Below are 27,800 nucleotides of genomic sequence, written 5' to 3'. Positions count from 1 at the left end.
GGTGGGACTGGGATGTGGAACGCTTCAGTGACACTGATCTCTTTCAGAAGTTTAGAATTAGAATTTGCAGCCATTGTTTACATCCTGATTTGCTGGATTTTGCTCTGGTGCAGTTATGATGCAAGTCTCACATCAATGAAATAAAAGTCAGATGAAATTCAACATGACGGTTCAGATCACAGACACTTTGAAAACACTCAGATATCTGATTCAGTGAAATATACGGAGGTGGCACAAAACGGATTTTGTTTGGGTGTGAAAAAATCTGAACTGAGCTGTTCAGACTGCCATCATAAACTTGGCCATAATAATAATAATAATTTTAAAAAATATCTGATTTGGGTTGCATTTACCTGCTGTGTGAAGAACTTAGCTAAAAATGTGTTTCATCTACTGGGTTTCTATGCAGTGATGGAACACAAGTTGCCACATACATTAGGCATCTTATCCCAGAAGAGGTGTTGCTGGTGGGTGATGTGCTTCATACATTTGTAAATGTAAAAAAAATCTTCCCACAGTGAACTGATAATCTAACATAGCTCATCATGGCCTATTGGCCTTTTCTGGCTCCTACTCGATTCCTTCCTGCAGGTGACCCTTGATTCTCACCCAGGACAAAGTGTGTTGTTCCTGGGTAGCTGCTCAGAACATTCCCCCCCTGGCTTCCATGGGGATTTATACATACACGCATGCACGCACGCACACGCATGCATGCACTCAAACAAGATTAGAGAGCAGAATGGAACACACCCTTATGCAAACATACGGAAAAACACAACATACACACAAAAAGTTAGGAGCAGCGCTACAATTAGATCCCTGTGGTTCATGAGGTCTGTTTTTATGCTGGAGGATAGGCTCAATGTGTGCATGTGTGTTATGTGTGGTTTGTGGATGGCTGAGAGAGAGTGCAGGAGCTTTGCAACATTCAGCTGTTTCCAGCTGTTGCAGTTTGGACGCAGACCAACTAATGAAGTTTTTCTTTCCAGGAACGGTCCGCCGTGCTGGGCAGCCTTCACCACAAACATCAACCTTGGAAGCCATTTTTGTGCAACACTTTGAAAATGTCCTTTGTATTAAGTCGGGTTCTTTGTTGATTTGGTAACTTTTGGAAACATGTTTTAAGAAGACAGAACTATTCATTTTCTGAGGTCTGGTTTGTAAATGTTGAGTCTGTTTTTCTGTTTCAGAATTTTTAATCCTGTGATTGTTGGACCTGATTTCGGTGGATCCATGATCTCTTTTCAACATGAAGGAAATAGAGCAGCTTGGCCGTCTGCAGCTTCTTTTCAGGATCAGCCTGTCAGACGCTGCTCACAACGCAGCAGAGCTGAGACAACAGGTTAGAGTGATCGACTCTAAGTGCAATGCGTGCATGCGTGTGTGTGTGTGTGTGTGTGTGTGTGTGTGTGTGTGTGTGTGTGTGTGTGTGTGTGTGTGTGTGTGTGTGTGTGTGTGTGTGTGTGTGTGGGTGAGTGTGTGTCCGTCCAAAGTAAACAGTAATTACTTTGCTCCTGCAGCCACACTCCTCGTGTCTGTCAGACTGAAACCATGCAATCATCCTCCTCTCCTGCATTCCTCCTCCCACCTCTGCATCGTTTCTCCAACATAATTACCCTTCTTCACTGTTTTCTCTTCCTCCTTTCTGTGTTTCTCACTCCTCATCTGTTCCTTCATCTCTCCAGCATTTTCATCACAGTAGAAGTTTGATTTTCTGCAGCCGTAACACTAACACCTTCAGTCGCTAGAGCTGCACCAACTGTAATTTTCTGGCCGATAACTGATCTATAGAAAGGCTGATCTGCTGATTCCGATTAGAATGAAGATTAGAAGGTCTCTGCAGATGAAAAGAACTTAAATATGCAGGACACCAACCCTGGTGGAATAACTCTGGACACCCCTGGGTGAACCCCGTCTGCACAGTGAGAGTCCAACTGGAGATGGAACCCTTCTCCTGATTACACCAGACCATAAAATAGTGTTCTGAACCACAGCAACCTGCTGCAACCCGCTCAGTGGAAACTAATCAGTCGATGAGGAGGAGATCTGATCACATGATCAACAGAGGTCATAAAGCAACATGATCCTTCAAGATCACACATTTCCAGAAACATGGACATGTAGAGAAACCACATTCTGCTGAGTCCAAAAGCACGACAAATGAAGAAGAGGGAACGGAATCCACCTCCACACACTCATCCTGTCACTAATGCTAGCTCGTCTAAAAAATTTTATTCTGTCCCAGCTTTTTCGCATCCACCACGGTGGAAGTGTCTCTAATTTTCTGCTGAGTTGTGGATCTTTTTACTCCTCTTCAGTTCTCCAGGGGAATGTGCTGCTGCATGGTGTGTGAGGAGCAGCTGTCATTCAGAGAGGGGCAGGCGAGGGGAAGAGAGGAGCAAAGGAGGGAGAGTGGAACATATTGCAGTCTGTGCTCCTCTCGGAGGAGGAGAAATGAAGACGTGCAGGGAAGAAGACAGACAAGCAGAAGACAGACGGGGACATGAGGAACAGACGTGGATGAGAAAGAACAGAACATACACACTGTTAGAAGTTCACACACAGCTCTGAAAGGAAAGCTGGAACCATGTCACCTCCCTCTGGACTCCAACATCTGCTGCTCGTGTGCCTTTGAGCAACTTCCTCATGAGTACTGGGCAGCTCCCAGTAACCCACACAGCCTCAACTGGTCTGTGGCCACAGCATAGCAACAACAGAGAAGGCTTTAAAGTCCCCTCGAGTGGCATTGAATGTGGCCCATTCCCACGGCTCTATATCAGGACACACACGCACACTACGGATGAGTATTTTTAAGCTCGAATGTTAGCTTTTTTGTAAAGCAAAGCTATAAATCAAAACCAAGAAAGAAAGGAGTGTGGAGTGATGTAGGTAGCAAGTTGAGATGGTTCCCTTTGATTCTCACACACACCCTGCAGGGTGACCGTTTTCTGAAACCATGACAGGCTTTTAGTCCGTGCCTTTCAATCCTGTCTCAGTTACGCTGAAGCTGGAATTGGTGCTCTGTTTTATCTGCAGACACGCAGAATCAAAAAGTGACAATATGATTTGAATAGTTTGACTTCCTCTTAGTTCTGATTTTAGACTTAGATGGAAGTTATCAGATAATCACATAAAAAGGCCAGAAATGTTGTCATACCCAGTATGAGCATGCTCCAGTTCCAAGAAAAGTATTGTGATCAGTGAGCAGGCGAGCTGCTGTTAGCAACACGGGCAAATGTAATGTACTATAGCCTTCTAAAGTCAGAACTTGAAACTTTTCCCATTATACCACATTATAACCACAATGTATTTTATTATGTTCCAAAATTATATCACAGCTTTGAACAGAATCTTCAATCCATCATCTGAAAACATCATTATCTCCCACCATAATGTAGCCATAAAAACCCTGGTCAGCATCTGGACGTTTGTGCAGTTTTTATTCTGCTTCATAGTCCGTACCTTTGGCTAAAACATCTACAGTCAGTTCAGACTGAAGATGTGAGCTTCTGCTGTAATGCTAAGACGGCTTCCATTGTGTGCATTGAATCTCAGTAAGGTATATTTGGTGTTTGAACAATTAAAGTAGGCAGGTATAAGTGTTTTCTTATGCTACTAGAACCCTGGCAACTTCCTCACTTGATGACCCTCCATGTTGTTGCTGACACTACAAAAACAGTCTAGTAACCAGTCAACATGGTGTTCAATGATTTCCCCTGCTGAACCAGACTCTGTAAACACTCCACACATGGTGCCTGTGCTGTGTTGTGGTGTTGCGACAGGTTTATAATTAGCAAAAAGATTCATACTGTGACACCCAGACATTGCTGTGCTCTGTGGTGTGTATGCATGCAAGTGTGTGGCCTGCCAGGTCCCACAGTGAATCTGTAGCAAAAACCGTTTCATGCACACTGTTCTCCTCTGCTCTGCAGGAAGCAGGTTTTGTAGTGTTTTTTTTTTTTTTTTTTCATTTTCCCCAGCAGAGAAATGTGAACGTTGGAGATGACAGAGCATGGCTTTAATTACAGTGGAGATGATTTTCTGACGCACAGTTTCAATCCTGCCCTACTGTTGTAGCGATGCAGCAGTGAAGACTGTCGAGACACAAAAAATTAAACAATATATCTCAATATCTGAAAATTTATGTCTGCTGTGCTTTTTCAATTAATTAATTAATTAATTTTTTTTTACACCATTTCACTCAGTATAAAGGTGGGGCTTTCTTTCAGACAGGCTGAATATTATTCATCTAATCTAAAATAAAACTGGATAATAAAAGAAAACCCATATTGGAGATTTTCTGTCTGAAAATGCTAAGTCATATATTAAGTGATATATTACTATTTGAATATTTATTCTAGATTTCTTTTAACGCACATATAGACATATAACACCTGAATATGTCTATATGTAATAAAGGCACACAAACTGTTTTCCTGTTGTTTTTGTGTATGTCGGTAGCAAGGCAAACAATGACATTTTATTTTCAAGTTGGCTGTTGAGTCTTTATGCAAGGACAATAAAGTAACTCTACTGATATTCATATAATCTGAGTGGTATTACCAAAAGTGTCTTATTCAAACTCAACATAATGTCCTCTTGTCTTATGTGCTGAGTGTAACTAAACGCTCTGAGATTTTATGTTAAAAACCCTCCAAACTGAAGCTGTGTTACACTGCTCCAAACTGTGAATCCAAATGCGCTTCAATGAGTAATAACTCAACTGTTGTGATGTCAGAAGTAAGTTCAGCAGCAGATCCAGTGGTGTTCATCCTGTTGGCCAGGCTCACATATCACTGCAGAATGTGCATGTCTTCTCACACAGGAAGAGGGGCGGGGGCACAGGAAGCTGAGACTGAGTGAGGAGCTGCCTGGTGATCCAGGCACCATTATATCACTTCCCCTGAGACTTCCATCTGGGATTACATCATTTCCTGTTGGTTTCCCCTCTCTGTATCGACATCTGTCTCCATCTCTCAATACAAGGAAGGGAGAAAACACGTCTGGGATGATTTTATGTTTCACTATGCTGGAGCTCAGCTGACACACAGCGAGGGGAAGGATCTCAGAACACACACACACACACGCACACCCACACACGCAGACACACACCCGCGTGCGAGCCGACCTGCACAAAAACAACACACTGCTGTGTGTTTGTGTGTATTTGTCCCTCAGCCCAAAAAACCCAGCAGATCACCAAGATACTCAGCTGCTGCCATGTAATGTGATACTAACACACACACGCACACACACATACACATTTACAGACAGAACAAATGAGTTCTATTTTTACTTGAACAGAAACAAACAGGAGGCAGCAGGAAGTTGATACAGCTGAATGGATTTACAGAGAGGTGCGGACGGCGCCCCACAAACCCCTCAGCCGCCCCCACACTCCACACCTCCCCCAGACAACAGTTTGGTTCTGTTGGGCTGAAGAATCGGGCCTAGCAGGTCAGCAGTACTGTGAGTGACCAGGCAGAGCTACATGATGGAGGGAAGCAGGAAACATTAAAGCTGCTCTCACATTCTTTATTGCTGTCTCTATAAATATGACAGACAACTTAGAATAATGTAGGTAGTTGGTTACCAGCAACATGATGAAAGATGATGCATGTCTCAGGTCCTGCATCAGACTGGGTTGGATTCTCACCCACCAGGGCAGCAGCTAGTGGCTATGTAAGCAATATTAGTGCATTAATATATTAGTAAAACATCCATTATTAACATTAGGAATTTGATACATAGTGCCTGTGAAAGGTTTTCACCCCCTGGATGTTTTATTCCTACAAATCAATCGTGATTAACAAAACTGGAATTGTTTGACAAGAAAAATATACAAAAAAAATTAATTAAATACAAATATAATTTGGAAGTAATTGAATGACAAAATGTTTTAATCTGAATTGATTTGTACAAGCAATTAAAAGAAGTAAAACATTTAAATGTATACACAACACTGTTCAACTGACAGGTTATACAATGTGAAACATTATTTTGATTTCTATTTTTTTCTCTATTAATTTTCTGCTTATCCTGTACAATTCAACTGAAACATGAATGTCTGACCAGGGGAAAACTGTAAAAAATACAACAGCTTGGTTCATGAGTATGCACACCCTAATACACTAATAACAACAATACTAATACTACTACTAATAATAATACATGTTTGTACATTCTGTGATTTAAAAAAAAATACACATATTAAAATATGAGGAATGGTTCTCAGAATTATTTTGGTCTAAAATTAGTTTTATGTGAACTTTTCTGCATTACATCACTACGTCACTTTGTAATGAGCCAGTTTTCTGCCTGATCACCAGACCGGGGAACTGGCCTGAATCCCATCAGCGTTTATTGTGACTGAAATTTTGATCAGACGATCGATTTTGCTTTGCAGTCAGTGGGTGTTGCTTCACTGACCCAAAGACTTTTAGCAGGCCTGATGCAGATTTTGGTCGGACATGGAGGCTTTTCTAGCTGCGTTTTATTTAATCATAAAATTTTGCACATTAAAATTACAGGAATAGATTTTCTTAATGGAAACACGGCAATTTAAAAAAACATATACCTATAAATATATATATTTTATTTATTTATTGATTTATTTTTTTAACAATTTTCTAACTTAACTTAGCAATAATTCAGTTAGCTTAAATAAAGTTCTACAACAAGTTAAGAAAACTATAATCTAAAACTGATTTTGGAGCATTTTAAATAGATTCAGAATTCCCAGTACTACAAATTGCTATTCTCTAAAGAATAATTCTTTTTCTGCACCTCTAGTGGATTATTGTTTTTCTTTTTTTCAAGAGTGTCAAACAATAGCAATGTTTGTTGAAAAACTTCTAGAAAATAACCTTTGCCAGATGTAACCACCAGGTTAGCAAATAGAAAGAACAGTCTCAGCTCCTGGTGTCAGTGAAACTAAGATAGAGAAGCCGGTCAGAAAACCGTCAGTCCAGCTGTGTACAACCTGCCAGACACAACTAGTCCTGATAAAGAACAAACAGAGGCACTCCTTCACCAAACCCCACACCTCCACTCTGTGTGCACCTTCAGAGTGTTTGCTTTTGAATAAGCAGCTCTTTCAGTTTGAGGCTAAATCCATTACAGAGAAGAATAATTCCAAACACACAAACATTTCTGGCTGAAATGATCACGAGAAAAAACTTTGTGACCTTTGAACCTCTTCTCAGTGCACACACCAACACAGTGTGTTTCCGCACTGCTTCATTATTCACTCAGTGATGGCTTCGGGTGTTACAGCCTGTTGTGGCTGAATTGTAGTAGGTGTTACATGCCTCTCTCCTCCTCAGATATGTAACAGACTGTGACACACACACACACACACACACACACACACACACACACACACCCACACATCCCGTCTCAGCAGTAGGTACAAGATTTGCATCACTCTTTGTTTGAAGATGTGTGCTGCAGTAAGTGAAGTTCAGCAAGTCAATTAGATGCAGGTTTAAGCATCCCCAGGTTTGTTTTTGTGTAAGAGATTTTTCTTATTTGTGAACCATTTACTATTAAATTAAAGACATCCAAAACTGCCCTTATTAAAAGATTAATACATTTTTGAATTATGAAACATTTTACAATTTTAATTTGTCAGCAAAACTTATACATTAATTAAATAGAATATAAAGGTCTACCTGTGTCAGCTGCCTGTGTTGTTCTGCCAAATATGATTGAATGTTAAATTGAGGTTGGGGGAAGCGCGGCCCCTAAATCAGTCTAAGGGTTGGAAATGACTCCCAGGCCGCACTTTGGACAAACCTGATGTAAGGTCCTAGTTTCAGTGATCTCTCTCTGTAAACTGTTTCCAGACAATTTCTACATTCAAGGAATGAACAGACTCACTGAGCAGTGAGCAGAATCCACTCAGGTTTTTAAGTCTGAGTATCTCTGACCTGTGACTGGCTCGTTGGAAATAGCTAAAATCCATCTTTTTTTCAATCACTGAATTAACTATATCTAAGCACCACCATCCACTAAACACTAAAAGTGTAAATGTGGCTATGAAGGTGAATAAAACTCTCCGCTTGCAGCCGTCCGTATCAATGAAGTGTTTAAAGTGCACACAGAGGAAGAACATCCAACACATTTGCTATTATAACCATTTTCCTCTATTTTCACTTGATCTAGTGTGTCAAAATACTTGCTGATTGAATATACAGGAATCACACCATACCAACCTCCTGTTTACAACACTCGCACTCAGAACAGTATTATGTGGCTAGCTCCTGGAATCACAGAAACATTTATGTCTTCACAGAACTCAAGAAGAACGCTAAAGAGCAGACCCCCACAAGAGGAGGGATTATCTGAAAAACCTCATGAATGTGGCTCCATATACCTCAGTTAGAATCCGTCTTCTGGAACCACTTCATAGTTTTCCAACCAGCCAGCCAGCAGCTATCTGCTGACCAGTTTAAAACTGCTTTCCAGCTGAAATAATGACATTCACAATGTCAACAACATAAGAGTTATACTTTTGGTATTCCTCAGCTAAAATAACTGAAGCGTACTACCTGAGCCACATGTCTGCAGTTAATATAAAAAGCAGCAATTAGCATGTGGAACATAGGAGACCTGCCAATCTTAAGAAACTGAACTGGTTCAGGAACTGGTACCCAGTCATCCACAGGAAGACTGGATGTGATGTTAGGCTTCAAAGACTGGTTCACCGTTAGTCCAAACTTGAACCAAAATGTGTTGAACAGAAACGGATCATGGCTGGAGATTAAATCAGTAACAATATATATTGTGATAGACATGTGATCAATACCAATAAGTAATAGATTATTCAATATTTGGTATATGAATAGGCGCTGAACTCAGACCAAGAACTAAACAGCATTCTGGAAGATTTAGGCAGAAGAAAGGCTTTGGCTAAGTGGTGCCCAAAGCGGGTCCTGGAGGGGCGGTGTCCTGCATGCTTCAGTTTTCTCCCTGGTTGCAGTAACAACCTTTTCAGCATGTCAATGTTCTTCTTGGGCCTCTAATGAGTCATCATTAGATGCCGGGCCTCCAGGACCTACTTTGGGCACCACTGCTTTAGTTGCTCAAAATCTCACAACCAGCTATGCCAGGTTGGTGGAATCAACCTGGCATACTAGGTAACCAACTGCTCCTTGGTTACCTAGCAACAACCTGTTGATCAGGTTCAAAGACTTAAATCAGAAAGTTAATAAATTGATATCGATTGAAATGAAATGCTTATATTACTATAAGTTCTTCAGCCATATCATCCAGCCCTAAGGTGACTCATGCAAAAGGAAATGACATCACCCTAACCAAACATGGACGCAACAGTTTGCTTTGTGAAGTCTCAATGTGCATTGTTCCGAAATCCCAAACTGTAAATACTACAAGCACACACTCAGAACCTGATCACATTTCTGTACAGAGCATCCTGTCTGTATACTCTGCACAGAAATGATGATTAAACCCTTTGTTTTATATTACCAATCTTCAACCAGTCTAAAAAAGGAAGTGATCCCAGTTCTCTTGGTTCTGCTTCAGAGAACTAAGAACCTCCTTTCCTCATTGTGCTAATATCTGCTATCCCCATCAACTCTGCTGATGTTACAACACAAGTCATCTGTTGAATATTCTCTCCTCTGCTGACGACCATTTAGAGGCTCAGCAGCCATTAGAAACAAGTTTCTTCTTCTTATCTCAGCTGCTTCCCTTAGGGTCACACCACAATAAATCGTCTGTCTCATGATCCCAATAACCCTCTGTATGTCCTGCTTTACCACATCCTCAAACCTTCTCCGCAGTTCATCACTCATCTCCACTGTCCCTGGTCAAAATACCCCGATTTTGCCTCTCTACACTTTATCTACAAACAGTTCCCTCTGATGTATTCACTTCTAATCATGTCTATGCTGGAAAGCTCTACAGGAATTCTCTGGATCGCCATCTCCAGGTTCTGTTTGTCTTGGTACTGTCTCCGTCTCTGAACCATACCACACTCATCTCCATCCACTCTGCATGAACTATTTTCAGTTCTACACTGGATAGTCATCCTTCATGGGGGAATCAACTACCTTCAATGCCTCTGGCGCATGTAGCTTCACTGTTCCACCTTTCTCCCTACTGACTCGTTGCTCTCCTCTTCAGAGCATGCCTTCAATCCTGACTCTTCCAGCTGCCTCGTGTTTTCACCAGAGATATCAAGGTCATCAGCAAATATAGAACATGAAGACTTCTGCAAGACCTTATTTATCCACCTGCCCATCATTTCAAAAAGGGGGTAAGAGTTGATCCCCAACATAATCCAATCACCACTCCTGCCTTCCTCACACCTCAACACCATCTCACTATTCTTGTGGATGTCCTGCATACTTCTGACTGCACCAAAGTTGTTTTCTTGGGAACTTCACTATTCTTTACCATCAACACTCTAAATATCTTTAGTGTTCTTAACCTAACTTCCACAATTTATCTCTACTGTTACTACAGATGCACTGATCTGATATCAATATCCTATTAATGTAAAGTTGGTTTTACCAGTTTGACCAACATGGAAAAACAACAGCTTGTGAAGCTACTGGTGTATTTAAGTGTGCTGGTGCAGAGTTAGCAAATGCATTTGTAATTCAGTACATTTATGCCAGTTTTAAAAAAATGTTTTTGGAAATTTAGACAACACTAAACCTCAGATATCAATATTGGTATCAGAAGTGAAAACAGTGGATCAGTGCATCCCTAGTAGTTACATGATCGCTTAAGAATCAGAACCAGAACTCTCCAAACTGTAGTTATTCTCTCACTCAAGGATTGTGTTAAAAAATCTAGTTTATAAGTCTCCATGCCTCTATTTTGATAGGTGTGTTTTTGCTCTTCATTCTCCTCACAGCTCCCCTCACGTCCTGATTTATTCACTTCTCTTCTGTTTTGCTCCCACATCAGCTGCTCCTCAGACGACACTATGTTCTTTCTATATCTCATACACCATCAGCCCTCTCAACGTAAACTGGCCAGGTAGTGTTAGTGAAACTTTGATGAATGTTATCCTGGATTCTTCCGACAATTGGATCAGAGCAGTGGAGACAGAAACTGGTGCAGGTCCCAGGAGGAAGTCCTCAACCAAGTCTGTTGACGCTTGCATAAAATGTGCAACAGTAGCAGCAGTGTGAAATCCACTGATCTGTGTGGAGTAATGCTGCTCACCTTTGGTCTGCAAAAGGCTCAGTACAGCTCCAGGAGCACTGATTCAGTCACCCTGCAGACACAGAGCAGAGGAGAGGTTTCAACTCTACAATCAAGTTTCTTTAAGACAGAAAGTGAAATATTCCATATGGAGATGGATATTTTAGTAGAAAATACAATTGCCATTTTTTACATCACAAAACATGGTTCATTCTTAATCCTTATGTTTATGACCATGCTCCCTGAATTACATGTGTGAGGTCAGACACTGATGTTGGATGAGGAACTTTGGCTCAGAACCTCCACTCTATACAAAAGGTGTTCCACTGGGTTGGGCTTGAGACTCAGTGCAGACCATTCAGTTTGGTCTAAGCTAAACTTGCTCATGTATTTATAGACCTTTGATCTGTGGAGCTCTGCTGAAATGTCTCCAAACTGTTTCCAAAGAATCAAGAGAATAAAATGATCCAAAATATCATGGCATGCTGAAATATAAAGAAAGAAGAAAATGAAAAACCACCCAATATAAAATCCATCCATCCATTTCCCTTGTCCCTCAGGAGTTGCTGGTGGCTATTTCCAACTGCGTTCCGGGTGAGAGGCGAGATACACCCTGGATAGGTCGCCAGTCTTTCGCAGGGCAACACAGAGACAGACAGGACAAACAACCATGGACTCACTTGCACCTAAGGACAATTTAGAGAGACCAATTAACTTGACAGTCATGTTTTTGGATTGTGGGAGGACGTGGGAGGAAGTGGAGGATGTTTTTGGACTGTGGGTTCTCTCCGGAGTACCTGGAGAGAACCCACCATGCAAATCCCATGCAGAAAGACTTCAGACTGGGAATCAAACCCAGGACCTTCTTGCTGCAATACAACAGTGCTGCCAACTACTAGCCAACTGTGCAGCCTCATAAAACCCTTTGCACCAAATTGTACACTTGACACAATGCAGTCAACCAAGTGTCATTCTCCTGCCAAACACCAAACCCAGAATCACCCATTTCCTCTTTATTATGATGATCAGTCAACTGTGAAATGACAGGAAATTTAACAACAGGATTTATTCTCACTGAATTCACTGTGCTGTTAAAACTGGCTTTGCTAATGTTTTAGAGGCAGTCAAAGGCCATGACAAGAACGCATGAATTCAAGGATTTAGACGAGGAAGTCATTACATTTGGTTACATCACAAAAAATGCCAGCAGCAATGTTTCCATTGACCAAATAATTGTGCAATTTGACATTTCGAAAAGAAATTCGAAAAGAAATAATATTAGCTACCACAACTATGCGGATGACACACAGCTCTACATTACGATGTCACCAGGTGACTCTGAACCCATCCAATCACTGAATAAATGCTTAGAACAGATAAATGTGTGGATGTGCCAAAACTTTCTCCAACTGAACAAAAATAAAACTGAAGTCATTATTTTGGACCTAAAGAGGAACGATCTAGAGTCAATGCACAGCTTCAGTTATTACAACTAAAAACTAGCGATCAGGCCCGAAACCTGGGAGTAGTGATGGACTCGGACTTGAACCTCCAGAGCCACATAAAGACAGTAACAAAATCGGCCTTCTATCACCTGAAGAATATCTCCAGGATTAGAGGACTAATGTCTCAGCCAGATCTAGAGAAACTCATCCATGCGTTTGTCTTTAGTCGCATTGATTATTGCAACAGCATCTTCACAGGCCTGTCCAACAAATCAATCAAACAGCTGCAACTGATCCAGAATGCTGCTGCTCGCGTTCTCACTAGAACCAGGAAAATAGAGCACATAACACCAGTTTTAAAGTCCCTCCACTGGCTCCCTGTAGCTCAAAGAATAGATTTTAAAATACTGCTGTTAGTTTACAAATCACTGAATGGTTTAGCACCACAATACATCAAAGATCTGCTGTTGTTGTATCAACCTTCCAGACCTCTCAGGTCTTCTGGTTCTGGTCTGCTCTGCATCCCCAGAACCAGAACCAAAAGAGGAGAAACAGCTTTCAGCATCTATGGACCAAAAATTTGGAACAAACTTCCAGAAAACTGTAAAACAGCGGAAACCCTGACTTCCTTCAAATCTCAAGTAAAAACGCACCTGTTTAGAGTTGCATTTGAAATGTAATATGTATGGATTTGATTTTGTGGATATGTATGTAATTTTTTTTTTTTTTCCTGTTGTGGGCAACGGGGCCCGGCGAATACCCGTGGTTAAACGGACGGCGGAGTCCGGCGGTAACAGGCGGTAACAGGCGCTTAAATTCCGTGTCAAAGGGAAGGGGGAAGAAAGGGAAAAGGGAGGGAAAAAAAAGAAGAAAAAAAAAAAACTTGGTATTTTATTCTATGTTGCATGCCTTTGTGTTTTGTGTTTATGATGTAAAGCACTTTGAAATGCCTTGTAGCTGAAATGTGCTATACAAATAAAATTTGATTGATTGATTGATTGAACAGAAACATAACAATTTTGACAAGAAAAAAAGTGTTTTATCAAATGTTTTGCCGCTAGGATGAGGTGGTTTGGCCGTATCAAAACTGATTTATTTTGGAAAACTGCAATGGAAACACTTTTTTCTCCTCACAAAGGTCACATGATTATCAACCCAATGACACAAACCATGAAAAAGAAGACAACAGCATGAAGGAGGAGGATAATGGTGTGCCATGTTTTATAATGACTTGTCACAAAGATAAAAAAAACTACAACTCTAACGCTGACTAGTTCCCAAGTCCCTGATTCCCACTGGAACAAAGAAGCCAAGAGTTTTTACCACAAATTTTATTGCCAAGTTGAACTCTAAACTTTAATAGGAAGCTACTAATGTTAGTACTTCAAAAGTTGAAACTGTTGAAACTTCAAAAGCATATTGATTGCAGGCCTGGCTTTTCACTGTACACAACCACTCTAACCTTAACCCTGACCAGTTTATTTAAAACCCTTAAATAGAAGCCAGAAGGCTGTAAGAGGCCGAGAGGCTACAACAAGGTGGAGATAAAACAAGAAAATATTCTAATGTGGTAACAAAGATGTTCAGAGACACGCAGCTGTCTATACTCTAAATATACTGTCAGTAGGTGGCACCAGCGTGTGTTCCTTTCATGGTGACCGAGCTGGATGTGTGTGACCTAAAAATAAGTGACAAGCCACAGCGTTGTGTTGCCGTAGTTTGCGTCTCCATTCCCCACAGTGTGCATTTCTGACCCACTCCTCTCTTTTGAAGCTGCTCTGCAGGCTTTACGCCTTCAGCTCTGGTCTTATTTCCTTCTACATCTGTATTCACTTGTTCAGCTGATGTCCAGCTTAATCACCATTGCTCTCCCTGTCACAGCTTCATCAACTGTAGGCCTCTCATTTAGGAATTCATAGAGAAAATGGCAAACTGTGTGAGAGATGCTGTAATTATGTGTTTTCCAGAATTTTGCAGGGAGCGTCTCTGCAAAACACAGCCCTTTCTCTGTGTGTGTGTGTGTGTGTGTGGGGGGGGGGGGGGGGGCGTGTGTGTGTGTGTGTGTGTGTGTGTGTGTGTGTGTGTGTGTGTGTGTGTGTGTGTGTGGGTGTGTGGGTGTGTGTGTGTGTGTGTGTGTGTGTGCGCCATGTTTTTCTGTCTACAGTTGTGGGGACCACTGTTCCTTGTGGGCACAATTCCTGGTTCTCATGAGGGGAAATGTGAGAAGAGGGTCAGGTTTAGGTAAAGTGTGAATTGAGCTTTGATTAGGGTGTAGTCCCTCCACAAACTAACCAGGTTGTGCAAATGCATAAAAATACAATCACTTCACATGACAGGGGAGAACACACACACATATGCACAGCCCTACATATACTAAGATAAAAATATTAGCAGCTCTCATGTGATTGGTAGCTCAAGGCTGAACTAACAATAACAACATTGTCATAGCAAATGTACCTCTCATGAGCACATCAGCAGCCTGGAGTGATTCTCACTGTCGCAGTGAAACTGAATTTTCGATAAGTAAGGAAGGGGAGCCTTCTTCATCCGTTAACGGGGTTACAGAGACCAACCGGACCACACACTGGCAAAAACTGAGGGATTCACTATATATGCTAATGTGTACCACATAGTGGTGCTCTCGAACACCTCAAAGTATGTAGTAGTTGTCCCAGGAAACTGATGGAACTGAAGTCATGTTCAGATATCAGGGCCTGGTTGTAGTTGGGCCTGATGCAGGCAACACCAAATACTGGTTTCTGTGGCTCAGCTGTGGTTTCAATTTCAGCATCCTTCCTTAAGCATGGCATTTAACATCAACCTCCATACTGATCTCCCTACTGAAGCATACATCTTTAGGAGTGTGTTTATTATTTTTCACTGAAAATAAATGGAGATAAACTCTCACTGAGTGTTCTTATTGTCAAGTTCAGCTCAGTTCTACAGCAGATCACTGTGGCTTGTAAGTCATTATAACCTTTTGTTTAGTTATTATAACACAGCGTCATATTTCACAAATGCCAGATAACCAAACAACCATAAGATTTATTAAGATTCATTTGATTAGGTTGTATTAGACCAGGAATACATTTAATAGTTGCAGGACACTGACTGCCCTGAAGTTTGACCCCTGACCTCCAGGGAACCATGCTGGTTCAACTGCCACACAACAGATTCAGTTTCTATAGCAACGCAAATCCCACAAAGCCAGTTCATGGTGATGGACACTGCTGGACTGATGTGGCAATCAGTCCCCATCAGTTCCATCTCCCTTCAAAAATGAAAACGATGTGTCAGGATAACACTTCCTCATCCTGCTGTTGAAATTGATTACTTGACAGAAAAGTATGTGGAGGAATTGGTCAATTCTGTGGTTGACCATAATCTGGTGGTGTAATTCTTTGATTGAAATGTAGTAAGAATTCTCTGTAAGAATATGAATAAAATTTCAAGAATGTTTGAGTCTTTCTTAGTTTATCACTACATTAAAGGTCAATTTTTAATACAATTTGTGTGACATATTTTAAATGGTTAATAATTAATGCCCAGTTTTTCTCACATCTTCATATTTTCAGTAGATTACAGTCCATATAAGTTGCTAATAGTGTCGATATCCTATGTTTGATTTATTTTTCACCAGGAAGAATTAGCCTGAATAATGTGAGTCAGTCTTGGTTCTGGTTCAACATTTACCATGTTTAAGTTCTTTAAAGGACAAATCAGAGACAGTACACTTCTACATGGAAACCGTAGAGCTTCCCCAAGAACAACAGTTGCTGCATGACATCAGTCAGCTAATGTCAGAAAAACACTGAAACTGTACTTTCCCTCTATAAAAAACAAAAACAAAACAAACAAACAAACAGTCAGCTGTTTAGAAATATGTTCAGTCCTGAAAACACAGATGGTCAACCATAGAGACACAACTTCATATTTTTATTAAGGTAAAGGATCTTCAAAACAAATATATCAACAAGCTACAAGGTTTAGCATATCGGTCGGTGAATAAAAAACAGCAGACTACTTGGTGTGACTATTAAAGCTAGTAATTAACTGGCTAAAATAATATCGGGTGCAGTGTGCAACTTAACTTTGGAATGACTACAGCCTGACAGTAACATATTTAACCTCTGTGGTGGACTGGTTATGCTTTATTAGCTGGCAGCATCATTTTAATCTCACTACTTCAGACGTGTGTAGCAATGATCATCAAAATGTCTGTAACTAAGGAGTCTGATTTTTACTGGAATGTTTGTTCTTTCCCAATTTAATTTATTGTTACTTGCTTTTTTGTTGAGGTTTACCAATCACTGCCTTAATTTGTTGGTTTGCCTCCAATTCCTCATCAAGCTCAAATATTAAATCCCACCCTACTGAGGTCCTGGCCTTTATTTTATTATGTTGGTGGGAGCAAAAGTCAATCGTTTGAGGATGCCGACTTCCATGGTAACCAGCAACAATTACATAACAGAAAGAAATAATCAAAAAAATCTTTTTTTTTCCATCAAAATTGTTTTTATTTATACCAAAATGCTGGGAAAATAATATGCTCTTAATATTCATTCACTCCTCCTGTTATTGCAAGAGAGATTTATTTTATTTTTATGCAACCAAGCTGTAAAAGCTCTTTGTTGAGTCATAAGGAATATCTTGAGTTCCTGTCATGCATGTTTTCCCAGATTACTCCTGACCAACATGTCTGATCTCAGTTCATTAAATGGGTTTATTTTCGAATCTCTATTTATTAGTGTTATGTTTGTGCAGTGCTGCAGCCTGCCTCTCCTCCTTGGCAGATTGACGACTCTTCTATTACTCAACAGACCACTTGAAAGGATTTTACAAAAAAAGCCAGCCTGCCAAGACAAAGGCTTTTAACTCTCCAATTGGCAACAACAGTCTTACCTCTGTTAGTCCTCTTGTAATAAAACTGTGATCCTCTGCTAGAGGGCTGTGTTGGTAATACTTAGTCATGATGTCCTAGAAGTATTTACTTTAAAACTCTGTAGGGCATTGCTTCATATCTGATTCATTGCCAAATCATTTTATATGTTTCACTTCCATACAGCAGGCATCCGGGTCTCCACCCACTTAAAGAAACCCCTGCTATATGGACATGAGTCTTTGCTGCATCTCAGATGGACACAACCTGAGCAGTGAGGTGCAGCTAAATGTGTTTGTGGGGGTAAAGGGGAAAATTGCCCTCGTCAGGATATAAAGGACAGATAAATGGAGTCAACACAATACTCCAGAACAAGAACTTGTGTCACCGAGGCGGTATAGTTCCTACAACCACAGTTTATCAAGTTACTATCATTTTAAAACTATATCATAGAAACATTCTGCAGTTACAACTACCTGGTGTTTGTAGAGAGCTTCTTCTCCTGTCTTGGTACAGTGGACTCACACCTACTCACTGCTCAGATTCACCTATTTGTGGATTTTTCTGTGGAAAACTGACTTATTAGCAGAAAATTAACCTACATGCAGATTATTTTGTAGAGAATATCTAAATATTCAATAGAAAATGCAAGTTTATAAATCAGAAGTATCTCGGCATAATGCCAGTCGACATTATTGACTATAGTTTGCAAAGCAGCCAATCCCATTTGATTTCCTTGGTGCTGATTGGCTGTGCCTCCAAGAACAGAGACAAGGAAGACTGTAGATTTTAGTGTAAAGACAATTTCCTATATTAATGCACACTAATGTGTATCTGGAGTTTGAACTCCAGCAGGAAGTGTGAACTGTTTTTAGATCTTAATTATTCACAGATTTCAACCGTTTTACTTTTCCCAAACTTCTTCAGCTACTCTTTATCTTTTATCTAGTTAGCTTCAGGCTATTTTAAAACCCGTCAAAGAGCAGCTTATGTACACAAAACGTCAAACTGTGCAATTGACAGGATGAGTCACGTTTTTTTTTTATCTTTCATTTTTCCATTTAAATCCAAACCAGAACACATCTAGTGAAGCCAATTCAAACCAGAACACATCTAGTGAAGCCAATTCAGTCTGAATAATATTACAGTCATTTGTGACAAATTGTGATCAATAAACCAATCCTCAGCACAGTCTGTCAGCTCTGAAGCCTCTAGGTCTCCACATTGACTTCAATTAAAAGTCACAATTGTTTTCCCCAAGTCAATAAAGTGACCATGGAATTACCAACCTGCTGGGGAATTATCTGCCAAAATTTCCTTCTTTCTATTGATAACCATCCAAAAACAAAGACGCTGTGGCCAGTTTCTTCTAGACTTCCTAAAACTCTGCCTGCTTCTTTTAATACCGTCTCTGTCTGTTCCAGAATAACAATGAAATGTTATCATATGTTTATTATTAAGACTATTGCCTCCCAAACAACCTGATCATCTTTAATGTAGTTTAATCATAACTGGCCCACAATTCCTCATAAACTACCAACTCATTATGGTGTAGATGCAGTTTTAATTTTGATGTGGTTACATTTTGTATATTTAAATTAAAGGTATATTTCACTTGAACGGTGGGAGGTGGAAAAGGCAGAAGCACCAGTGTGTATCTGTGTGTGTGTGTAGGTGTGGGCGTGTATGCGTGTGTAGGTGTGCGGGGGTGTGTGTGTCAGGAGTTAGCTTTGTTGGACTGGATGGGAAGGAAACATGACGTATTTTAGAAGACCCCTCAAAACATGAAGTTGCCCTGATATAGAGAGGATTGTATAATGTTTACACTATTGTAACATTACAGCCTTTGTGTTATTCTGTGCAGAATAACACAAAGAAGTGCATATTTGTGAAGCAAAAGGAAACAATTTATTGTTATCAGATACGTAAAATGAGCATTTGCTTTTGCGCCCTTTACTCTTGTACCCTTAAATAGAATTCAGGGCACATTTTTGCATTGACCTCTCAGGTTTGCAGTTTGACCTTACAGTATGTGCCTTGCAGCGCCGCCAGTCTAAGCCTAAGTGAGCCTAAAAAGAAAAAAACATGCAGCAGATATCCCTCAGGGTGCGTTCACTCTGCAGCCTGTAATCTGACCTGACTGCTCATTTGGTCAGGACTGTACTGGTTTAGTTGGGGGGCTAACTGGTTACCAGGCAGAACAGTTTGTTGCTAGCCGAGCTGCTCATATGGAAGAATGTCCCTTCAGTGAAACTGTTGGCCTCGTTTCAGCTGCAGCAGGTGCAAACTGAGCTGTTGGAGCTACTCAGGGTAAAATCTTGTGTGTGTGGACGTCCTTCAGCTGATGCAGACTAAACTGTCTTCTTATAAAAGATGAGCTATTCTGCCCACGCACACACACACACACACACACACACACACACACGCACACCTACACACACACACACACTCACAAGCACAATATTTCCTCTCTGTGTGTTCCTGTTTCAGCTCTGCAGAGAACCACAGGGGCCAAAAGTAGAGTTTTTTTCCAACTGTCTCTAGAACCATATTTTGTTTGGATTGTTGCCCTGAACAAATCAGGCAGGAAGCGCATCAAGTTCTGGGACATTTTCTTCTTTTATTCTCCATGTATTTTCCAACACTTAGCTGATCGTTGGTATTTGGGGAAGGAAGATGAAACACAAGCTTTGTGTAAAATCAGCTTGTGGAGCGAGCTGCCAGGTAAACACTTGGATCATCACATGCTCTGGAAGGGAGTCGACATGGGCAGAGAAGCTGAGATAAATGTCCCCTTAACAGAAGCTCAGGAGGTGAAGCCATGCTGCCCTGGAACCCGTTGGGTACATGAGATGGTTTCTTCACCCGTTCCAGCGACACTGGGATCAGCCACACTCCAGAGCTGTCAGGAGGAATCCAGCAGCACTGCCTCATAAACCCACTGCAAGTTCACTGAGTTACTGGGTTGATATGCTGCTGCGATCAGGCCGCGTGCATGAGTGACTATTTACCATGTTGGACCACTGGCTGCAGTAGCTACACCTCGTCTTTCTCAAATGCTGTTCAGCCTGTTCAGATCTAACCAGTAGAATGCAGTTAAAGCTAAACTTTGTTGTTATTTAATGACTAAGCCAGGAAATAGTCCTAACCCTCCAGCAGAGTTGTTTTAAAATATCATTCAGTGATGGAAGAATGGAGCAAAACTCTGAGTTTACCTTTCTATCTACATACTAATGGTTACTGTTATCTTTCTTGGTTTTTCTTGAGGTGTGAGATTCCAATGCTGCTCACTTTTCTGTCCAAGAAATTTGTGGTATCGGCAACAAACATTAGTAGCCACACTTTCCATCAAAGTTTTTAAATGCAAATTTTAGAGCAATTCATTTGAAAAGGTTGATGGAATTCATTTGAAAAGGTTGATGGAAACAACAAAAATCAAACCAACTGCCTCAATTGTGCAAAGAAACATTCTTACACTCACTTGAGGTGTTTTTTTGGCTTCTCAGAGAAAGAGTCAATTTGCTGAATAAGGTCCGACAGAGTCCCTGTTGGGTCTGTGCCTTAGTAGAGGCACAAAACTCAGAGTCCAGATCTCCACTTCAGAGGTTTGGCTTTTCTGAGATGTTTGGTCTGTGCCATTTTGCAACCTCTACTTCCTGTTTATTACAGCCCTGTGTAGTGTCAACATTTGATGAAAATATGCATTCAGTAGCCTGATTGATTCGCTCCAAATCAGCAGATGGAAAAATGTCCAATATGTATTTTCCTTTCTCTACTTTCCTTTTTGGCTACATTTCTAAAGTCTGTTTCAAATTTGCATGAGAAGTTGATGGAAACACAACGACTGTGCTTTAGTTTTGCTGCTGCATGTTTTTCCACAAAAAAATCCAAATAATGCCAAAAGAAAATTTTCTCATGAGACTTATGCCAACTCATTTATGTATAATGCTGTTGCAAGTCAGTCAGTTAAAATCCTGTAGCGATCTAAAAATTGTAACATTAAATAGAAAAAAAAAGATGAACACTTTGAAATATTTACATTTTTCTAAAAGAAAAAGTAAATATTTTAGAATTTGAGAGGATGTGCTCATTGAAGAGCACATCCTCCTAATGAGGGCAATGAAGAAAATGTTGGAACTAAGTTTCATTTATGCCCTTAATGCAGCCCTCATCTGGAGCCCTGAGACTGAAGCAAAAACAAAAACAGGTTGTTCACAGTATCGGCCATCTAAAGCCTACTGTCCGTAAAAACTACTTGCAGTGACAAAGAAAAATGTCTAATGGTAAAAAAAACAAAAAACAAAAACAAAAAAAAAAAAACACAAAAAAAAACAAAGAATTTTCCAAATTTGAGAATGTACCAAACAAGTGATTAATTTAATGGAATGATGAAAGGCGTTCATTAAATGTAACAAAGAGGAAATAAAAATCCTGTTTTTTAAGGGTGATTGTTCATCAGTCAAAGGGAAAATATCTAGTTTTAATCACTGACAACACTGCTCCATCTCATTATTCAATATTCACACACGTTCTGTACATTGATAATTTATTTAGCCATTTAGATGGATGTGGAAATTCTTGAACAAAATTACAGTTGGCCATATTCTGTACATTCTTCAGCCAACTGATTTGATCAGTACGAAAATACTTTCCACGATATTCTCAGGATGCTAAGAACCCAGTAAAACGTCAGCTAAAGCTCATGTGATCAATTTGACATAAGGTCAGTAACTGAATGCAGTATTAATCTGATAATATTCCATCACTTTTTTATATTTACAATTAGAAGTGTGTCAGTGTCATCTAACATCTGCCTCAAATGAAGCTATACGTGAAAAATACCTTGTTTTCCAGCTGCTTTATTCATTCAGCATGAGAAACCATCATCAGCATGTAGACTGCTGCTTTTCTACTAAAGAGTAATGGTGTTACCTTTATCCATTCACCTAACCACAATTTGTTCCAAAGACCCACCACACTGATGACATGAACCCCCCCGCAAACAAAACTTTTCAAAAAACAGACCACTTTTAGCTACAGTTACAGGACTGCGGTTCAAACAGTAGAACTTTCCCCTGAAGCTACACGGCGTCACCCAAACATACTATTTCACAGAAATGGTAATAAAGCTTTCCACTTCTGCAGCGCTCCCTGCCAGAAACAACATCTGCAGTGGGAACCAGAGACCCGTTCTAATCACCCAGACAACAGGAAACAGGACAAAATGTGTTGGATTTTTTTTTTTTTTTGACAATTCTCCAAAAAACTTTTCGGATAACACAATCACTTTGGCTTTCACATAAATTTGGTTCAGACAAATCACTGGTTAGAGCTTCCACCCAGATTTACCACAGGCTGGATCCGACCAGACAATGCAGAAAAACAACCAACATCTTTGTACATCTCTGTCCAGGGCCATCTAAAAGGTTTACAATATGATTTTGTCTAAAGCGAGGAGAATCTGAGAACACTTCAGGGAATCAGTAAAGTGGGGAAGTTGTCACTCTCCATTCAGAGGAACTCTGGAAAGCAGAAGAAAAACTAAGGTCCTTCAAAATCTGTTTTATTTTCTAACTTCTACTTTTATTTATTTTTTCTCAACTCCACCTTCTCCATTTTAACCATATTTCTTAACCCAAACATGTGTATCTATGGAGTGAATGAACCAGGTACGGGAGCTGCAATGGCCAAAATACTACAGAAATCACTGAATATCAGCAAATTCAGTAAAATTCTGCATTTTATTGTGCATTACAATCCTGCAATTTCATCTGAGTTTTCTTCCCTAAAAATGTGTAGCAAAAGATACCAAGTATAAAATGATTTGAATAATTTCTTTGTTGGAGCATCGTTTATTCTCCTTGGCAATGACTGACTGCACCCCCAAGAGTGGAGATAATGAAAGCTTAGATGTTAGCTTCTGCTGTGGTTTCAGATGGTTTCCACTGCATGCATCACACATTTGATGTTTAAACTAAACATCAAATCTCTGCAGTTCTGAGTGTTTTTAGAGAGAGTCTCAGATATTCAGATTTTATCACAGAAGAACTTTTAGACTGTTTATTAAGACGATTCTGAATAAGACGCTGCATCAACCCTTTGAAAGCAGTGAGGGAGGGTTATGTTAGGCAACGTGTCTCTAAGGCCAATGTTAATTTAATGAGCCACACCAGTTATGACTCAGCGTTCCATATTAAGCTACTGGAAATTTGCTAGCATAACGTCTCTTCAAAATACGCAGTACACCCAGCCAGTTAAAACGGGAATTTTTTGTTTTGTTTTGTTTTAGTTGAAGCAAAAAGTGTTGGGCAGACTGGTCCCACTCAGAGACACCAACATGACAGACTGTGATGGAAGGCTGGAGGGAACGCCGATTTTAAAGGCGTTCAGTATGGAGCAAATATCCAGCATGATATTTGCTGGATATTTGCTGGATATTCACTCTGTTTTTACTGCACCAGTCCAAATAACCTCTGACCTCTCTGCCCTTCTTCAGCAGGGTTTGGACCCAGACCCACTGGCTGACAGAGGCCTCACATACTTTCCGTCTGCACTGGAGCGCTGCTGGGATGCACATTGCAGCCGAGGTTTGCTCTGGACCGGCTTCAGGATGGAGTTTGTTTTCACATGTGGAGGAGCCAGCGCCGAAAAACAGTGGCTGCTCCAGGCGTGCTGCAAGTCATCACAGAACCACAAACACCCACAGGTCCACGCACACACACTTCTCCACTCAACTGTTATTTCAAACCAAGCCAACCAACCGGCCAACAAACCCCATACACACTCTCACTTTGTTTCACCCACACAAAGCCATCACATCACCTTCAACGTACATCAGCAACTCAGACAGAAAGGCCTGCAAGGCAAAATTCAGGGCACAGTTTCCACTACAACATGACCTCAATGAACTACAAAGCAGGATTTGTTGTGCAGTGAGGTAACTTCAGGTTAGGTTAACTCTTTTAATCAGCCCATCGATATGTGGCTGGCAGGCTGGTCAGCGTTAACCTTCTGGCTCGCACACACTGCGATCCAACATCCATCAACTGTTGATCAATAAGAACAATTAAAGAATGTATGAAAAATATTTTCCTTTAACTATTTAATTTGTTTTAAATTAAAAACTAACTTTTATTCAGACAGTGCTCCGGTAGCCATGTGCAGGCTGAAGAATGTCAGGAAAAGTTCAGGACTGAAGTGCATTTGTGACGACAAAATTATAACATCAAAAAATCATCTGCCTTAACGCACACATTTACAGAAACAGTCCTGAGGTCTAGTTTCAACCTTCACTTTGAACAGAATCGACCAATCAAGAATCCCCACTTAATCACTTTTGGTAAGCTACAGTCACCATTGTCTTCGTCAGACATCTGAGGGAGTAGAAGGTTGGCGCTGCTAGCTAAAAAGTTTGTTATCTAATGTTAAAGCACTAAACTAATCCAATATTTAGCAAAAGCTGATGCTAAAGCGCCAACTTCAATTCAAATTATGTCTGCCCTTAGACGACTGTAACCCTCAAGCACCAATTTCATTTTGATGCTGTAATTTACATGTTGCATAATCCAACACAGTGACAGAGCTGTAAGCATTTGACATATGAACTGATAGGCTTAGAAGCCATACTAGTTCTGTGAAACAGAACCAATATGGCTCTGTTTCAATAAAGTGAAGACATTAACAGAGCAGCATGAAGGAAGGACAATATTTAAGGGCTCTGATGTCAACAGAACCTCACTGCAAAACCAACATGGTAAAACATACTTTGAGCTTGGATCTACATGAAAAAAGTAGAGTCTATGACAAACCAACATTTTTAGCATAATAATACAAAGATATAATTTATAACGTAGGTACTTTATGAAAGGGAGTATACAGTTGAATTAGCCAAGGACTCCAACAATGAGGATACAGGCATTTCTAGGGTCTCCATGTCAGGGATCCACATTCCTGTGGATTTTTTCAACAAAAATTGATAAGTTGACATCTCTTGTACTGTATGTTGTGGCTTAAAAAACCAGGGGAAAGGCAATTCTGCCTCCATTCAATGCAGGCAAACCGTCTGTCCTGATTTCCAGCTGCTCAGCCAGGACCTGCCTCTCCATGAGGGACAGACACAGTCAGACAGAAGAAAAAACAGACAGGGTGGCTTGGCTAGAGTGATGCAGCTCCAAGGATAAACACGGCAAGGAAAATTAAAAGAATAATAAAAGAAAAAATGGCTACAAAGACATGCGACTAGATTTTCCAAGAAGGAGGGCCGCGCAGTAATACGGCACCGGCAGCCAGAGGGACTTTACATCTGTGTGGAATTAAAGAGAGACAAACAGTTCTGCTGCTGCTGTGGAAAACCCAGGCTGGAGATAAAAAGAGACAACTAGTCCTGCAGAGCTCTGTGTCCTTGGTTGGTGCTTTTAAAAAAAAGTTATACAATCTGAAAGAAATGTTAAAAAGAAGATTTAATTTTTTTGTATATGGCATTTTTGTGATTAATATTTATACCTTCACTTGCCAATTTATTAGTAGCACTTGTTCAAATGGATGTTTGCAAAAATAGTGACTCGGCAAATCACAATTCAACTAAATAATCCTTTTATGCATCCAGGTGTGGTGAGCTGCTGCTCACTTTGAACTTTGCTGAAGTTCAAAGTGAGCATCAGGATGAGGAAGAAAGAAAATTTAAGGGACTGACCGTTTGTGCCAGACAGGCTGGTCTGAATATTTCAGAAACTGCTGATCTACAGGGGCTTTCAACCACAACCATCCCTCTGCTTTACAGAGAAAAATCTGAAAATGAGCAAATATACAGTGAGCAGCAGTTGTTTGGTCAACAATCCCTGATTACCAACAATACAATACCTCTGGTGTCAGAGGTCAGATGGAGAATCGGTAGGCTGGTTTAAGAGAATAAAACAGCAACAGTACTACATTGCAAATAACCATTGGTTGTAACCAAGGTATGCACCTGAAGTACCCTGAAGTACCAGGTGCCAGGTAGCACTGGGCTGGATAACAAACACTGTCACAGATCGACTCAGATTTGCCTGGTCTAATGAGTCTTATTTTCAGCAGCAACATTCAGATGTTATGGCCTTGCAACTCTTGTTCAGGCTGCAGCTGGTGGTTGTGTTATAATAATGTGGGGGAGATTTTCCTGCTACGCTTTGGGCCACTACTTTAAACACCAGAGCACACCTGAGAATTGATACTGACCATACCCATCCCTTCACGACCACAGTGGACCCATCTTCTGATGGCTGCTTCAAGCAACATGATCCGATCAGATCATCTCCTTCCAGTTTGTTGAACATAATAAGTTCACATTGAGCTCAGCTGGTTAACTCACTAATGCCCACCAGACTGTTTTGGTGGTTTAGTAAGCAGCAGACTGCAGGTTAACAGGTTGTTTGTTCATGTGACGGTGACAAGAGATGCAGTGCAGGACTAAAGGTGTTTAAGCAGAGAAGCACTGTCGGTGGTATGGTTGCTTTTTCACAATGTTAAAATGTTAGAAAAAAATACATGTAACCTACAATATTAGTGAATATAACCCATGACAGTGATGTTCAAATTGAATGTTGATATCACTCCAGTTTTCCATCCCTAATTATTTCATTTTGAAAACAGGGACATAATGAATACATAGTTGGCATTTAAAATTGCCTTTTCGTTATCCTGTATTAGTGATTAACATGGTTAGCATTTGTAGCTGTGGACATCCGTCTGTTTACTTGTCACACAGAGAATATACATCACATGCAAGATTTCCGAAAGACTATCAACATTTTCCAATGGAGCTCATTTTATGACAATCGGAAGCTGAAGGTTTGATCCTCTGGGCTGGAACCAATTTGTGTTCAAGTCCCACTTCCTGTTTAAAAGTAGCACCATGAGCCATATGCACTCACAGAGAGCAGTTTGCTTTTGGATACTTTTTTAAAGAGTTTGTGATTCTTCTGACTTATTCTTCCATATATTCTGACAGTATGAGCATCAAAGTTGAAAATGTATCTATTTAGGGCAGAACTGTGGAATTTTTAACATTTTTATTTAATTTGACATCATTTTGACATAATAAGTAAGACCTTTTCCTTTTCCAGCTTGCTTCTTGACCTGAAGTTTGCCCTTGCTTGACTTGTTCCTACTAAAAGTCTGGATATGCACAGACATGAACATGCAGTTTTTGAATTTTTTTAACATAGCCATTGTAGTTTTATTTGGAAAGGATTATAAAACAGAAACTCAAGGCACAGATGAGTTTCACCTTCAGACCCAGCATTCTCCCACCACTCCCC

The 27,800-nt window shown here is 40.4% G+C and overlaps 1 protein-coding gene across 2 annotated transcripts in view; it reads right to left on the bottom strand.

Annotated features, from left to right (window-relative positions):
• Positions 1-27,800, bottom strand: part of raph1a (Ras association (RalGDS/AF-6) and pleckstrin homology domains 1a) — a 64,796-nt gene that overhangs the window by 28,595 nt on the left and 8,401 nt on the right. For both annotated transcript variants that reach the window (XM_055059787.1, XM_055059788.1), the window contains exon 2: positions 11,203-11,254. The gene's annotated coding sequence lies outside the window, so the exon portion shown is untranslated. The remainder of the gene's footprint in view (positions 1-11,202; positions 11,255-27,800) is intronic.

The sequence above is a fragment of the Poeciliopsis prolifica genome, unplaced genomic scaffold (genome assembly GCF_027474105.1).
Source record: "Poeciliopsis prolifica strain line A6 unplaced genomic scaffold, Auburn_PproV2 SCAFFOLD056, whole genome shotgun sequence".
NCBI classification, from domain to species: domain Eukaryota; kingdom Metazoa; phylum Chordata; class Actinopteri; order Cyprinodontiformes; family Poeciliidae; genus Poeciliopsis; species Poeciliopsis prolifica.
The sequence above is the reverse complement of the archived record's forward strand: the minus strand, read 5'-3'. Positions and strand labels throughout refer to the sequence as shown.